Source organism: Protomyctophum parallelum, assembly GCF_964188405.1.
Source record: "Protomyctophum parallelum genome assembly, chromosome: 6".
In the NCBI taxonomy this organism is placed as follows: domain Eukaryota; kingdom Metazoa; phylum Chordata; class Actinopteri; order Myctophiformes; family Myctophidae; genus Protomyctophum; species Protomyctophum parallelum.
Genome location: NC_139701.1, coordinates 31,761,608 through 31,779,017, shown reverse-complemented (window position 1 = coordinate 31,779,017; position 17,410 = coordinate 31,761,608).

Sequence of the window (17,410 nt, the reverse complement as noted above, 5' to 3'; positions counted from 1 at the left end):
CACCCTTATTACCTGATTTAATTAGACGCTAAACAAGGGGAACAAAATGAACAGGAGTCATGGATTTGGGTTGTTGGCAGCCCTGGGGGTGAGGAGCCCCTGCTGAGAGTAGAAAATAGAGATTTATGGTCCCAAAATGCCTAGCGCAGCTGAACCCACACTGCACCAGGATAATTTAATTAAATATGAAGTATGCCTTGTGTTTGTGGATATGCAGAGCAAAATGGCTCATTGTTCCAAACACAAAGCTTGTAATAATCACACTAATTTATGACCGTCTCCAAGTTAGACCTTTTTTATGATGTTCATAAACAATTACATCAAACTGATTTGATTAGTTCTTTAAAAAAAAAAGTTTTATTGGAGACTGTTGGTTGTGGATATAAAACAATACAAATATGGGTTGAAATGAGGGGTCATACACTTTCAGATGACTCCACAACGATTAATAGAAAGCATTCATGTAAACAAGCCTAGCATAAAAGTAGCAGTGGATTGTAAAAGACATCTGATGTTGTTTTGTCTTTTTCAACATCTGTTGTGACTTTTGGTGGTATTTATCTGCCCTTTATTTCTATTTCAGAGAACCAGCTGTTTGAAATCTTTTGAATGAGCTTAATGGCTCATAATCATTAGCGGACGCACCGTCGTAGTCAGATGATGCCGTATTAAGTGATTAACTATAAGGAGTGAATGGCATTATAATATGGAAGTATGGAATTAATGACTGTACAAATAAATGAGTATGCCCCCCTCCCACACACATCATACACAATTGTAGGACAAAACAGACACTGACAATTATGTACGGGACAATTTAATTTACGTAGATTTTGAATGCATTGTACAAGCCAATTAAGGGATATAGAGGGGCCACATTGTAAAAAACACATGTGCACGCGCACGCACGCACGCACGCACGCACGCACGCACGCACACACACGCACACACACTATATGAACACACATATCCTCATACAAATACAAAGTTAATGAGATCCAGGGACGATGTCGCCAAACTATTCCCCTCAAAAACCGAGTCCATATTTTGTAGAGCTGATTATAAACATCATGAAGCATTATGCTCTGGGTGACAGATTCCTGTGCTGGCTCATCAAGCCACAACAGGCCAGCTGATACCGGGGGGCTGGGAACATGGTGGTCTGATATCATGGGAACCAGTTCTCAGATCAGAAACACACATGCAGCCATGAACGCAGACACAAATACAGGCATAACCCTCCCTCAACCACAACCCCCCCCCCCCCCCCCACACACACACACACACACACACACACACACACACACACACACACACACACACACAGGACACAGGTTGACTTTATGACTTGGCCTCAAGTTTATAAAGAATGCTGTAGGCTACATGAAATATTTTCATGCCCTGTCCCCTCCAAACTCACTTAGGCCCCAGTTATATACTGGCAGCCAAATCCAGTCTGAATCAGAGCTGTGCCACATCCAGATTTGAATCTGATTTGTTTAAATAAGTCTAAACATAAATAATTCACATGGAATCCAATTTATACAAATGCGACTTGAGCCACATTCAGGGGTGGTTGATTTCAAGAGATCTGTCTCAGTTTGAACGCATGAGTAACCTGATCTATATTGGATTTGCATGTGACTTGTTTGTGTTTAGACATATTTAAACAAATCGGATTCCAATCTGGATGTGGCACAGCAGGTTGGATTTGGCTGACAGTCTGAACACACATTGTGACAGATCCGATCTGGTCATGCAGTGTGAATGATCGGGCCAAAAGATCAGATTTGAGAAATACAGTAAATCAGATTTTAATCAGATCTAACTGTATGTGACTGCAGTCTAAATGGGGCCTTAGTACACACATAACGGTACATGCGCGATCACACAAACACACAGAAAATATGTATCTATATCAATAAAATATATCTTACAGGAGAACAGGAATACAGTTGCGCGCGCGCGCGCGCACGCACGCACGCGCGCGCGCGCGCGCGCGCTGCGCGCGCACACACACACACACACACACACACACACACACACACACACACACACACACACACACACACACACACACACACACACACACACACACACACACACACACACACACACACACACACACACACACACACACACACACACACACACACACACACACGGAACGTATTGCATTGCAGGGAGTTGTTTCATTCATATTATTGGTGAACATCTTGATCTATTAAATTCCACTGGATCCCTATTACGATTTATATAGGACATGGTTGTATATGATGTGTATTGTCTTAATGTTGGAGAAATGACAATGAATATTTATAACTGATGTAGGACTTCATGTTGAGTTCATAAGAGCTTCATGTTGAGTTCATAAGAGCTTCATGTTGAGTTCATAAGAGCTTCATGTTGAGTTCATAAGAGCTTCATGTTGAGTTCATAAGAGCTTCATGTTGAGTTCATACAGAAGAAGCCACCAGTGCTCCAACTTCATGTCTTGCATGCAGGCAGCAATAAATCGTTTTTTAGCCTGTTGTGTGAACCCCTGTGAGAAAATTACAAACAATCATTTGCCTTTTACTGTAAACTGTAACAGAGCAGATAAGCAACAAGACATTCAATTGCATGAGAGTTACAGCAGTTGTGTTACATTATCTCTATTCAGTTTGAATTATCGTTTGAGAGAGAAAAAGTGTAGATGCTTGATGAAAATTAGCTGTTGGCTTCGCATTTTGAGGCATGTATTGTAGACACTGAAAATCTCACCATGGTTAAATTGACCTTGTTGAATTGAATGCCAGTCCAGTGCCAAAGGCAGGCCAGTAATTTGATTTCTGCCATTTGTTTATCTAATTTGAGTTACAACCTCATAAAATATATCTGCTGTCGCCACCGCAGGAGTTTTTCTTAACGCCCGTCTAAATTTATTCATCAAATGAGGCATTTCAGACCGTGGCCAAGCCCTTTCATCAGAGTTTGTTGCTGTTGATCTCAAAGAGCCTCCCTCTCTTTATCCCTGTCTTTCTCCTGTCTTTCGCCTCGCTGTCTCTCCGTCTTTCTCACACACACACGCACACGCACACGCACACGCGCGCGCACCGTCTTTCCCCCAGCACAGAAACCGTTTTTCAATGCAGTGACATAATTACCATCACACCACATCAGAGCTCTGGCACTGCTACATTATCCCACATTTAACATAAACATGAGGGGTTGCCATGGGGAGCCTGGCAAGGCTGCCCATTCCGTGCCAGCTCTTTTTCCCCATCATCATCATTATCAGCAGCCGTCTCAGATGTTACACAATCTGTTTCCACTGTTTCGTCTGCCAGAGATACCCATGACTTATAGTCATTACTTACGTCACTCATATCTCCAAGATAACATTTCTTAAATTAGTTCAAATTCAAGAATTGCTCTTATGATTTATTTATTTTTTAATGCAGGTACTAACATGATTGATTTAGTGAAATTGCCCTAAAAAGTCCCACTTCACATACTGTAACTGTGGAAGAAAATGCCTATTGTTCTTTCTCTCAGGGTGTTAAACACTATAAATGCAAGGTAGTTAAGTATATAGGGTCACACTGTACATCAACCCTTGGTTTTACAAATGTATTTGAAAATTATTATTATGTTCAATCTTCTACCAGGTAATTCTTTCAGTCTTTCCCTATACTCTCCCTCTCTAATCCATTGACTGTACAGGTCTCCTAAAGTCATATTAATAGACATGTGTTAACAATTACATCCCTGTAGGCACCAGCGACATAGAGGTGCCCTGGCACAGAACCATTGGCAGCCAGCATCTTAATGCTGCAGCATCTTAATGTTTATGCCCCCTCCAAACGCCTCATACCCCACCACACCAACCCCTGTGCCCAAAATAGTTTAATGAGGAGCTTTTAATGCCTTTATTACAGCAGAATCTGGCACCGCACAATACACCATAGCCTGAATACACCAACACCCCACCCCAACCCCTGCTAGCTAAGTAATCACGTCGAGAGGTATAATGCTCTCAGAGCCATACCCTGAGGTTTAGGAAACATTCAGCCTTTGTTACCATTTTTGTAATATTCTAAACCATATAGTATGCACATACATAACACGCACGCACAATACAATCAGGTTTCCACAGGGGCAATGATTTACAATCCAGGACTATTTTATTAATCTAATTACACATTATCATTCTTTTTTAGAGAAAAACAGGGGAAAAAGTGCTGCCTGTGTGTGTGTGTGTATGTGTGTGTTTCATTTTTTTTGGCAAAGGGAGCCAACGTTGTTTTATTTTATGACCAAGAGAAAAAGATGTTGTTTTATTTTACGAGTTGCCGCAAGGTTTCCTTAATGTGTCAGGAACACGGAGGGTGTGTTCTTTAAAACACAGCACTTTAATGCTGTTTTTGTTTGTTTGGCTTGTTCCCTTTATATTTCCACTCAATCAGCCCAATGAAGGAAACAATCACTCACCATAAAAACAAATAGGAAAACATTTACACTAGCCTATTTATTTTTCTAGATGCACAACGCCCGAGTTGTCACTCAGGCTGAAACTTAATTAGTTTAAGAGACAAAATCTCATGGGGTGTGGATAAGTCTCTGTTAAACTGTTTTCGTGTCAGAGTTTCTTGTGGATCATACCCAACACTAACGGGCTAATGGGCGCATGTCTGGTGGCTCACCACATGACGAGCATAGAAAATAATAATATATGTTTTCATCAGGCTAGAACACAGTGTGGTGAGGGATAAAATTTGTAATTTGGATCCCAGAAAATGCTGAGCAATTTTAGCTGTCTTCTATAATCTCAAACAACCACGTTTACAGCAACCCATATCAGTTTTAGTTATTGATTTGAATCAAGTGCAGTGAGAAATGAAAACACTGACGGAATCAAACAATAACATTTGAAAATTGTTAATTGTTTCTATGGAAAGTCCTTTCGATAAAACTATTTGCCAAGATGGCATTTGACCACTTAAACCCTATTTACTTGATTGACCGCAGTCCCCCATGTCTACTTCATCCCTACAATGAGTCACAATTTAATGCGTTGTAGATCTGCTATTTTCACAGAATGTTGGTCTGTTTTTGCCAAATGTTCATTCCCAGAATAGCTAAAGGTTAATTTGGCACAACACCTTTTGTCTTTAGCCTCCACTCGGGAACAACCAGTTTATTGTCACATCAGAAGTTTATAGGTGTCAAAAAGTGGGTGCAATTATTTTGTATAAAAGCTCCCAATCGTGGAGAATAAAAAAAGAGAAAAGAAAGTCATATAAGAGAAAGACAACATCAAAATAGCTGATCTACAAGCTCACTGTATTTCCGTTCAAATATTCACCTATTTTCGTGTAATGTTTGTGACATGTCCAGAATAGGGAGGCTAAGGTTAATTGTCCCTTCACACATTCAAACTATGGTATACTCAAAAAACACATGAAATTGTTATTTATCATTGAGTAACTATGATAAAAGGTCAACATATGAACATATACGACGTGATGTGCACTGATTTCTTTTGTGTAGTCCAACTCCTATTTTTGGTGGGCTGCGATTATAAGTCACATATGGATGATATGTACTATTATTCCGTCCGTCTCTCTGTCCATCCATCCATCCAGCCACCTACCAATTTAATTGCCTTTGAAATTAATTTATAGCAATATTCTTTATCTGATTTGACCTTGTACAAAATAATCACTGTTCTATCTTCTATATTTTCCGAAAATCAAGTAATCCCTGAATGTATGAAATAAAAAGGCAATGAATGAAAAGCAAAAAAAATATGGAACTATTCCTCACCCGACCTTTATGTCAAGAATCAGGATGCCACAGGTTCCCCTTTGTCCAAAAGCTCTGAATGGATTCAGAGCTTAAACGGTCAGAAATGTCTGACCAAACTTCCTTTCTTCCCCTTCACAAAGTTCTTCGGTCAAACTACTCTAGTGGTTTAACAAGTTCTGATTCTGGTTAAGTATTGGCCTTAAAAGAGTCTCTGACGAACCTCCACCAAACATTCTTTTTGCCCGGCTACCTCACTTCCTGTACTTTTATTGCTGTTCCTGGTACCTCACTTCCTGGAACCATATTGTTAACATGCTTTTCTCCCACAGCTCCCCCTATATGAGCATATAGTCAACAGAAAATTAATGACCATATTTAACTCACACAAAAAGAAAGTCCCTGTACACTACTAAATACTAAATACTAAATATTCATAACACCATAATTTAACCAATATTCCCTATTGTCCCTATGTTATGTTTCATTTTACTTCAATACTTGCATACATGGAAGCTAGTGTCACAAAATGGATGCTATATTCTTGTTCCTGAATCACTTTAATGCGAGTACATATCCATGCCCACGGAGAATCTCTGTGGGCATAAATTTGTACTCGCATTAATTTCAGCCTTTCAAAACCGTTACAGAAATTCAAAGCCAAAAGCTTCAAGCATCAAATTGAGGTGTTGATTTCATCATACGAATATTCCAATATGGCCTGGGAAAGTAGGTTGTACTATACTGCAGATCGATCATCATCGCCTTCAGGGCTGTGTGTGTATAACTCAATTCAAATGATCAATTACAAAAATTCACAGCGCATTCAGGCTTCAAGGTATATGGTGCATGGCCCTTCCCACTGTAATCATGCTATAAACATACAGTAAACCATGACAGTACCATATCGGTATTCCAACAGGCCCTGACCATGAGCTGAGAAAGTGGGTGTATCACACCTATATCATAGTATCAGCCAATCATCTCATCACCTCCCTCTTCAGGGGCCATGTCAGATATGCTACCATTCGCATGGAGCTGTCGTTAGCATGTAGCCGTCAGCACTAAGGGAGGTTCGTCTGCGGTGGAAAACGTCAGTCATCCGCCAGCTTCTGACAAAGCTCATTACTCACATTACCGACTGACGATGGCAAGGAACCTCGGTGCGGAGTCAGGCATCCACCATCGCCTGTTATTTAGGCCCTTGGAGTGCTGAGGCAGAACACACACACAGACATGGCTAGCGCAGCCACCAGGAATGTGTTTTTTGCCTTATTTCTGTTGACGTGTAAGGCCAGTGAAGGACGTGTATAGGCATCTGTCTTCATTTTCCTTGAAACTCTATATATGCAGAACAAGCTTTAATGCTGTCATTACACATACTGTCATTCTGCTGAAAATCTAATGCCTGCTTGGAGTGTTGGAAATAGATATGGCCGATGACCCGCTGTGCGTGCATGAGAGGGAGATGGTGACAGAGAGAGAGAGAGAGAAAGTGTGTGTGTGTGTGTGTGTGTGTGTGTGTGTGTGTGTGTGTGTGTGTGTGTGTGTGTGTGTGTGTGTGTGTGTGTGTGTGTGTGTGTGTGTGCGTGCATGTGTGCGTGTGTGCAAGCACACCACACCACATTAAATAATGTCCTAAATACGTACACATGCACACACACACACGCACACACGCACATGCAGGCACTTTGTTTAACATACACAGACACTAGGTCAATAGGCACGCACAAGGTCTTCAGTGATTGAAATAATGATTAGACCTAACTACTACGACACCTGTTAACATTCACGTCTGTTACTGTGTGTGTGTGTGTGTGTGTGTGTGTGTGTGTGTGTGTGTGTGTGTGTGTGTGTGTGTGTGTGTGTGTGTGTGTGTGTGTGCATGGCCTGAATTATGGTGCAGAGAAATGAGCCTCCCCCTCCCTCCCATCCACCACCATCCTTTCTACAACAACTTCACTAACCCCTGGCCCTGCAGCAGGCACATTATTACAAGCATTTAGCTTAGTGAAAACAGACATACAAACATTAAGCCGTCACAGGAAGAATGACTTGCACGGAGATTACAGCATCCTCCCGGAGTCAAACGTGTGATATGCTTTATGAGGACGAGGAAAACAAGAACATGTGCATCCACTTTGATTTATAAATGGAGGATCTATTGGCTTAGCAGTGTTCAAGGTCTCAGTCTCTCTGTTGCGCAGGCAAACACACTCACACACGCACACACACACACGGCCGGGCCCATAATCAAATCAAATTTGATTCACATTTGTACCATAAAACATTTACGATTGCAGAGGCGGACATTTCTTATCCAATAAGAATAAATTGTAGATTGAGTGGGGAGAGTTGAATGAGACTGTAATTGAAAACAAATCGTGGCCCTTTTTTTGTTCTATTTTTGTAGTCGTAATGAGGTTAAGTCACCGTTTGCCTCCTCCGCTCAGTCAGTCAGCATGAGGAATGGTGTGAGAGGGAGACATGAGGGTCCCTGCCCTGCTCCCTTGGCTGGTCCTCAGTCGCCGGGGGGATAATACCAGCATCACACCTCATCCATCCAAGTCCTAGAGGAATGCCACACATGCACGCACGCAGGCACACACGCACACACACACACGCACACACACACACACACACACACACACACACACACACACACACACACACACACACACACACACACACACACACACACACACACTGCACACACACACACACACACACACACACACACACACACACACACACACACACACACACACACACACACACACTTTTGTAGATAAAAGGACACATGCACACACGCAGTCACAGACATGCATACCACCACACACTGTAATATGCGTTGAACACATTGAAACACGCATACACACTCTCATCCTCCCTCGCGCGCAGTCCACCCAAGGTGAACCAGTTGTTCTCTGTATGAATGCTTGTGTGTACATGTGTTTGCATGCTTGTCCCAGTGGGTGCAATGCGTGAGAATACAATATGTGTGCTTGGACTGGTAATAATGCATCACACTGAGGGGAGATATTTCCCTCACCACATCTCCCCAGGGGTGAAGGATCGTACCCTGTTATATTAAACCTCAATACAGAGGATCATCTATGAGAGAAACAGCATCTATGAGGGATTATACAATGTCTGGCAACCTTGTAAAGTGCAGTAATGCCCCCTTATTTTCACGGAACAAAAGCTTTGAGCTGTCAAAGAAACGCACCCATCTGGAGGGGAAGAGAGAGACTCATTGTTCTCCTTCCATCTCTCCTCGCCGACCCCATCTTCCTGTTGTGCTGGCTTGGCGGTGGAGGGGGGATTTTTTATTTTGGTTTCTCTGCTGGAGGTCAAAGTTCCCTGGGTTGTGGAATCAGAGGAGACGTTGCCATGTTCCTCTGTTGCGCGTTCTCTTTCGTGCTTCCCAGCAGCCCCTGTGGGAGAGAAAGCAGCAACATTTCATCTTCCATGAGAAACAGCAATGAGCTGCACAGTCGGGGGCCACCACGCACTGCAGTCATTCTGTGTGGATGTGGATGCGCACATACAAATAGGAATAGCACTTACGGGAATACATACTCATATACACAAGCCAGCATATTTTGTCCTTGTTGTATTGGATGCAATGCAACACAGTGTGTTGAACACACACACACACACACACACACACACACACACACACACACACACACACACACACACACACACACACACACACACACACACACACACACACACACACACACACACACACACACACACACACACACATAAAAGATTCATCATGGGAGGAGCTGTATAGGAGAGACATTGAGACCTCCTTTCAAAATACAATCACATAGTATACATATATTGCCACCAGAAAGAGACACAATTCGTGTGTCTTTCCAGTCACTATTCATTATTCACTTTTCAATCTCCACTATTCACTCTTCATTCTCCATAGTTCACTCTTCATTCTCCTCTGTTCACTCTTCATTCTCCATAGTTCACTCTTCATTCTCCTCTGTTCACTCTTCATTCTCTGTTCACTCTTCATTCTCCATAGTTCACTCTTCATTCTCCTCTGTTCACTCTTCATTCTCCTCTGTTCACTCTTTATTCTTCTCTTTTCACTCTTCATTCTCCTCTGTTCACTCTTTATTCTTCTCTGTTCACTCTTCATTCTCCTCTGTTCACTCTTCATTCTCCTCTGTTCACTCTTCATTCTCCTCTGTTCACTCTTCATTCTCCATAGTTCACTCTTCATTCTCCATAGTTCACTCTTCATTCTCCATAGTTCACTCTTCATTCTCCTCTGTTCACTCTTCATTCCCCATAGTTCACTCTTCATTCTCCATAGTTCACTCTTCATTCTCCATAGTTCACTCTTCATTCTCCTCTGTTCACTCTTCATTCTCCTCTGTTCACTCTTCATTCTCCTCTGTTCACTCTTCATTCTCCATAGTTCACTCTTCATTCTCCATAGTTCACTCTTCATTCTCCTCTGTTCACTCTTCATTCTCCTCTGTTCACTCTTTATTCTTCTCTGTTCACTCTTCATTCTCCTCTGTTCACTCTTCATTCTCCTCTGTTCACTCTTCATTCTCCATAGTTCACTCTTCATTCTCCATAGTTCACTCTTCATTCTCCTCTGTTCACTCTTCATTCCCCATAGTTCACTCTTCATTCTCCTCTGTTCACTCTTCATTCCCCATAGTTCACTCTTCATTCTCCATAGTTCACACTTCATTCTCCATAGTTCACTCTTCATTCTCCTCTGTTCACTCTTCATTCTCCTCTGTTAACTCTTCATTCTCCATAGTTCACTCTTCATTCTCATCTGTTCACTCTTCATTCTCCACAGTTCACTCTTCATTCTCCATAGTTCACTCTTCATTCTCCATAGTTCACTCTTCATTCTCCTCTGTTCACTCTTCATTCTCCTCTGTTCACTCTTCATTCTTCTCTGTTCACTCTTCATTCTCCTCTGTTCACTTTCATTCTCCTCTGTTCACTCTTCATTCTCCATAGTTGACTCTTCATTCTCCATAGTTCACTCTTCATTCTCCTCTGTTCACTCTTCATTCTTCTCTGTTCACTCTTCATTCTCCTCTGTTCACTTTCATTCTCCTCTGTTCACTCTTCATTCTCCTCTGTTCACTCTTCATTCCCCATAGTTCACTCTTCATTCTCCATAGTTCACTCTTCATTCTCCATAGTTCACTCTTCATTCTCCTCTGTTCACTCTTCATTCTCCTCTGTTCACTCTTCATTCTCCATAGTTCACTCTTCATTCTCCATAGTTCACTCTTCATTCTCCTCTGTTCACTCTTCATTCTCCTCTGTTCACTCTTTATTCTTCTCTGTTCACTCTTCATTCTCCTCTGTTCACTCTTCATTCTCCTCTGTTCACTCTTCATTCTCCTCTGTTCACTCTTCATTCTCCTCTGTTCACTCTTCATTCTCCATAGTTCACTCTTCATTCTCCATAGTTCACTCTTCATTCTCCATAGTTCACTCTTCATTCTCCTCTGTTCACTCTTCATTCCCCATAGTTCACTCTTCATTCTCCATAGTTCACACTTCATTCTCCATAGTTCACTCTTCATTCTCCTCTGTTCACTCTTCATTCTCCTCTGTTCACTCTTCATTCTCCATAGTTCACTCTTCATTCTCCTCTGTTCACTCTTCATTCTCCACAGTTCACTCTTCATTCTCCATAGTTCACTCTTCATTCTCCATAGTTCACTCTTCATTCTCCTCTGTTCACTCTTCATTCTCCTCTGTTCACTCTTCATTCTTCTCTGTTCACTCTTCATTCTCCTCTGTTCACTTTCATTCTCCTCTGTTCACTCTTCATTCTCCTCTGTTCACTCTTCATTCTCCATAGTTCACTCTTCATTCTCCATAGTTCACTCTTCATTCTCCTCTGTTCACTCTTCATTCTTCTCTGTTCACTCTTCATTCTCCTCTGTTCACTTTCATTCTCCTCTGTTCACTCTTCATTCTCCTCTGTTCACTCTTCATTCTCCATAGTTCACTCTTCATTCTCCATAGTTCACTCTTCATTCTCCTCTGTTCACTCTTCATTCTCCTCTGTTCACTCTTCATTCTCCTCTGTTCACTCTTCATTCTCCATAGTTCACTCTTCATTCTCCTCTGTTCACTCTTCATTCTCCTCTGTTCACTCTTCATTCTCCATAGTTCACTCTTCATTCTCCTCTGTTCACTCTTCATTCTCCATAGTTCACTCTTCATTCTCCTCTGTTCACTCTTCATTCTCCATAGTTCACTCTTCATTCTCCTCTGTTCACTCTTCATTCTCCTCTGTTCACTCTTCATTCTCCTCTGTTCACTCTTCATTCTCCTCTGTTCACTTTTCAATCTTCACTAGTCATTCTCCAACCTCTTCGTCATTCTGTTCCTATTCTCATTCCTTTGGACAAGGAGTTGTTAACCCAGTGACTCTCCCAGGCCAGGTAATCATATGACATGTGAGTGGTCTTCTACACATGTGTCCGGCAGCCGCAGCAGCAGCAACAGCAGCAGCAGCTGTAGATGCAGCTTGGCCTGCCTCTCTGGCAGACAGGCGGACAGACAGCGGAGATGACTCTCCTCATGTTGTTGCACAGCAGAATGATGAGTCATTAAGCATTTTAGGGGCCTTTTTTAGATGTCTGCTGTTCCTCCCTGCCTGAGTGGCCGCCTGCCTGCCTGCCCAGGATAGCCGTTCGTTGCAAGTGAGGGGGGGTTTAATATTTTCCGTGCACTGTGTCCAGGACATTTACAGTTGGCGTCAGGGTACGCTGCTGGTCTGAGGGGAGGCACTTTGAAGTGTTTGTGGTTTCACCACATCTGCAGGCAAGATGTGTGATTGGGGCTTTGGGGGGGAGTTTAAGGGGCTGAATGGAGGGAGGAGGCGGTTTGGAAGAAGAGGGGAGAAGAGGAGGGAAGAAAGAGGCCTATCAGGTTCTCGTCGGTACTCCTAATGTCATGTGACAATGAACAACATCCCTTAACTCTTTCCCAGGATCGCGCTGTCGATTCAAGCGGCCGGCGGTGGTACAGTCATTAAATTCTCATTTCTCATTGGGAAATGTGTGCAGCGTGCATGTTTTCAATCTAGGACCAAATGTGGCAGGCATTGTGTGTTTGTGTACACAGACGGCAGGCCTGTCCACAGGAAGAGGGCTCATGAGGCTACACTGAAAGGGGGACTTTCCCAACATGTGCTTCTTATGTTGGCAGTCAGCTATCTCTTTAATACCAGTTTGATGAGTCGCTCGCGTTACCCAGTCCTCAACATCACAAATATCTTTGATTTTAACACGTCTCGGCACAACCGTAACTGCAATTTAGTTAGCATTTTCTGCCTCATTAAGGCTTTCTAAATATAGGTTGAGACAATAAAATAAAATAATCCAAACTCAAAACAATGTGGTGGTGTTTTAAATATTGAAAACTCCAACCGCAGGGCTAGGGCAACAGGGGTCTTAAGTGAGGGTGGGCCCTGCCATGGTGCCGCGGTGCCCTGTTAAACTGCACTGTGGCACCCGTTAAAGCTCTCGTCAGACGCGGTTGTCTCTCCGTCTGCTCCTCTCCGACGTGGTCGATGCCTCACCCCGCAGCAGCCAAAGCATCACGGAGCGTCTTTATGGAATTAGGCGCTCGCCACAGGGACAGAGATTTAATCGTCAGTTTATGGAGCTGGATTTCGTTGTGCCCATGGCGGCCGTCCCCACAACTATTTTCACATTTCATTAACAGGCTTTGCCAAGGTGGCGGCGGAGGCCACAGTGGTGTGGTGCTGCTGCAGCAGCAGTGGGGCCCAGCACTGTTGGAATTTGACTTCTTCATTTTCCACACTTTCTTCCTGCTGTATTGCTCTCCCTCCCATGCCATTCCAGACGCCCCTGCTCCGCCATTTGCAACCATTATTAAAGTCATATTTCATGGCTTAGTTCATAAAATCACTCGACTTGCTTCAAATTAGCAGGATTGCCGCGCTTCTTGGCTCCCCCTAGCTGAAAAGCATCAGAGAGAGAAAGAGAATGATGGGGGTGAGTGGTGGATTTCACACAGTTTGGGCTATGGGCTGGGCCGCCACAGCCCTTATGTGTGCCGGTCAGGATTACTTGCAATATGGCTTACATCGGGTTCAAGTTTTAGTCTTGGCTTCTGTACACATGACAGAGAATTTCCTCACACCATAAATACTGTGGTGATTGAGATTGTAAGTGTGACCGAGACGGCTTTGCATGCGCAGATATATAGGCTTACCATGTACGATGTACCATGCTGGCCCAGCTGTGTAGGCTTTGGTTACAGGGCATGTGCTATATAGGGGTTATAGAACATCTATTTCAAACTGCTGGGTGGTCAAGATGTTAACACAGTGCTTGAAGAATATTATTATTATTATTTTTATTACAAGGAATTGTTTCACAGCTGCCTCGAGCAAAACCATACAGATTAAGTCAAGTCACATTTATTCGTTTAGCCCTTAATCACAGTCTCAAAATGCTTTACAGGCCCACATTTCACACAAGGACACAGACGAGTCGGCAATAGAAAGTGACTTCATCATCGTACCCGGAAGTTATGTGGGAACGCCTATACTGAATGGCCTTGACAGCCCATACATCCAAACCGAAAGTCCTATCTGATTGGATTTAACCACTTTAAACAACGTTAAACTAACTTTGCCACTCACTTTATGCATGCACATACCCTCTATATCCAACTGAAATAATAAACTATTAGGAGCACTTCACCCATGTTCAACAGTATCTTCATTATTTGGTCCTCACTACTGCTCGGATCAAGACCATGGCTTGGGCTGCATATTCTATTCTATTCTATTCTATTCTATTCTATTCTATTCTATTCTATTACCTACCAAGAGAGGCATTTTAATAGGTCTTACTCTGTATTACTCTGCAGTGATAGCCGTAACCCTGAAAATGCTGTGTCCTGCCTACCATGGCGTATCTAAATTACTCCCAACTATCCTCCTGCCTAAAAGCAGTTGGCCTAAATGAGGGGCAAATTACTATTAGGTTTGACGAAAAAAATGTCGCCCATGTGAGTCCAATAAATGTTCCCCCTCACATCTTACCCACTGGGGTGTTTCAATGTTCCCCTTGTATACACGGCTAGGAACATGTCTGAACAATGTCCCCTCCATCATAAACTCCTTTAGTGTGGTCTTAAAAGCTCACATCCTGTTTTCCTCAAAATGCAAACTCCCTGTTTGAGCTTAAAAAGCTCTGATTGGCTTAAAAGCAGGAGAGAGAGGGGGAAAAACACACAACGCAAACCCAAGATGCTTATACAGACAGTTTGACCGTCGCCCTGTGTGGGAGGCTGAGGGAGGGGAGGAGGGGAGAACATACTGCAGCGCACGCCACATTATTGGCCTGAAAAACAGTTATTTTCATCCTGTGACACCGAATAAATTAGGCTGAACATTGAGCGTGTATTTTGCTGACACTGTCTCTCCATCCAGACAACCCTCTCTCTCTCTCTCTCTCTCTCTCTCTCTCACCTCACACTACTGGCTGGAGGCAATTGTGTTTTACAACTGCTTGTTCATATGGTTACTATACTGTTACTATATACTATACTGTATACCGGTATACATACTCATAGTTTTACATATAGGGTGCCCCACTCACCACCTCACAAACCCAAACACACACACACACACACACACACACACACACACACACACACACACACACACACACACACACACACACACACACACACACACACACACACACACACACACACACACACACACACACACACACACACACACACTCACAATAATAAACTGTTGGCATCAAACCGCAACTTATTATGAAGGCTGAACCCCCACCGGCAGAAATGAGCTCTGCCTCCCAAGATCAAGAGACAGGAAATACCTGGCGTTAAAGTCCCGTCTTTCTCAGGTCCCGGGAGATTTACTAGAGCAGCTAATGGCTCCAGCATCAGGGCCTGTTATTCTGGCCTCTTTCTCATGAATACATCAGAACACACGCCTGAAACGCCGCTCAGCACCAGGCTAAACACACACTCACATGCACACACACACACACACACACACTCACTCACACATGCACTTGCTCCACCCCGACGATATACATGCACAGTACACTCACTTTTCAAACAAGCGTGCTGTACGCATAGCATGCACGCGCGCACGCACGCACGCACGCACGCACGCACGCACGCACGCACGCACGCACGCACGCACGCACGCACGCACGCACGCACGCACGCACGCACGCACGCACGCACGCACACACACACACACACACACACACACACACACACACACACACACACACACACACACACACACACACACACACACACTCACACTCCCCTCACTGAGTCATGGTGGAAAAAAAGATTTAATCATGGGAGTAAATTGGCTCGGTGGAAAAATGATTCGTCGGGGCATAATGTGCATGTGTGAGCCATTTTGACTCATTATGCTGTGATCTGAAAGGTTATGGAATTGAATCCAGCAAGAGGCATGGCACTTCCAGGGGCAGTGAGAGCACTGAGAGGGCCCGAGAAGGAACCTCCACATGTTCTCTGACAACAGACTACCAGAAGGACACACAAGGGGGACTAAGTACAAATCTGGCTTCAACGTCAAACCTCACACAGCCTCATGAAATGAGGTGTTTGTGATACCAAATTAGGGCAAATAAATTTCTGCACTTGCACGTGTAATTTATTCCCACCACACAGCACACGCACGCACACACAGTACTAAATACTACATAGCATTGCTCAAGTTCTTGGCTTCCAGCTGTGCCTGTAATATGCTGGGTGGGGTGAAAGTCTGCATTTTGTTTATTCTTGGGTAAGGCATAAACACATTTGTTTACGTGCATACACATGAAAGCATGTGAACGTACGGTCACATGTGTACCAAATTTGTTGCACAGAACGAATGCTGAATTTGAGAAAAAAGAGCTCTATTGATGCTGAAAAAGATGTGTTGTGTGACATCAATTTTGGGGGTTGATTTATTTATTTATTTAATATGCCCACACACATACATGCACACTATGGATCACATATTGGAGACGGGAGGTTAGGCCTGCCAGTACTGTAAGTATATATACTCACTATGGGTTTGCACATAGTATGTGTATAGCCAAGAACACACTGGCTCTCCGTGACTCCACCACAGTCATGGTGAATCACTCAACACACACACACACACACACACACACACACACACACACACACACACACACACACACACCTCTCTAGCCCATTCACACCAGATGGGAAGTAATTCCCTTGTTTTGTTGTGAGCAATACTTTCCATAAATGTACTCACCAGCAAGGTCAAACATTTCAGGAAGAGTGTTGCATTCCATTGATTACTTGCTTCCACTTTATCTTGTCAAATGCAAAAAGGTCGAGGTAAATTCAGGGCATATACACTGCACTAGAGACGGTGGGCTTTGAGTCATTCAGGATGCTGTCATTTGTCATCGTTTGTTTCACTTGGGGGTTAAAACCTTCTAAAGTCAGCAGCACCTGATACAGGCTCGCAGCCCACGGTGCAGAATGACATATCAAATGTCCAGGGGGGCTATAAAAAGTT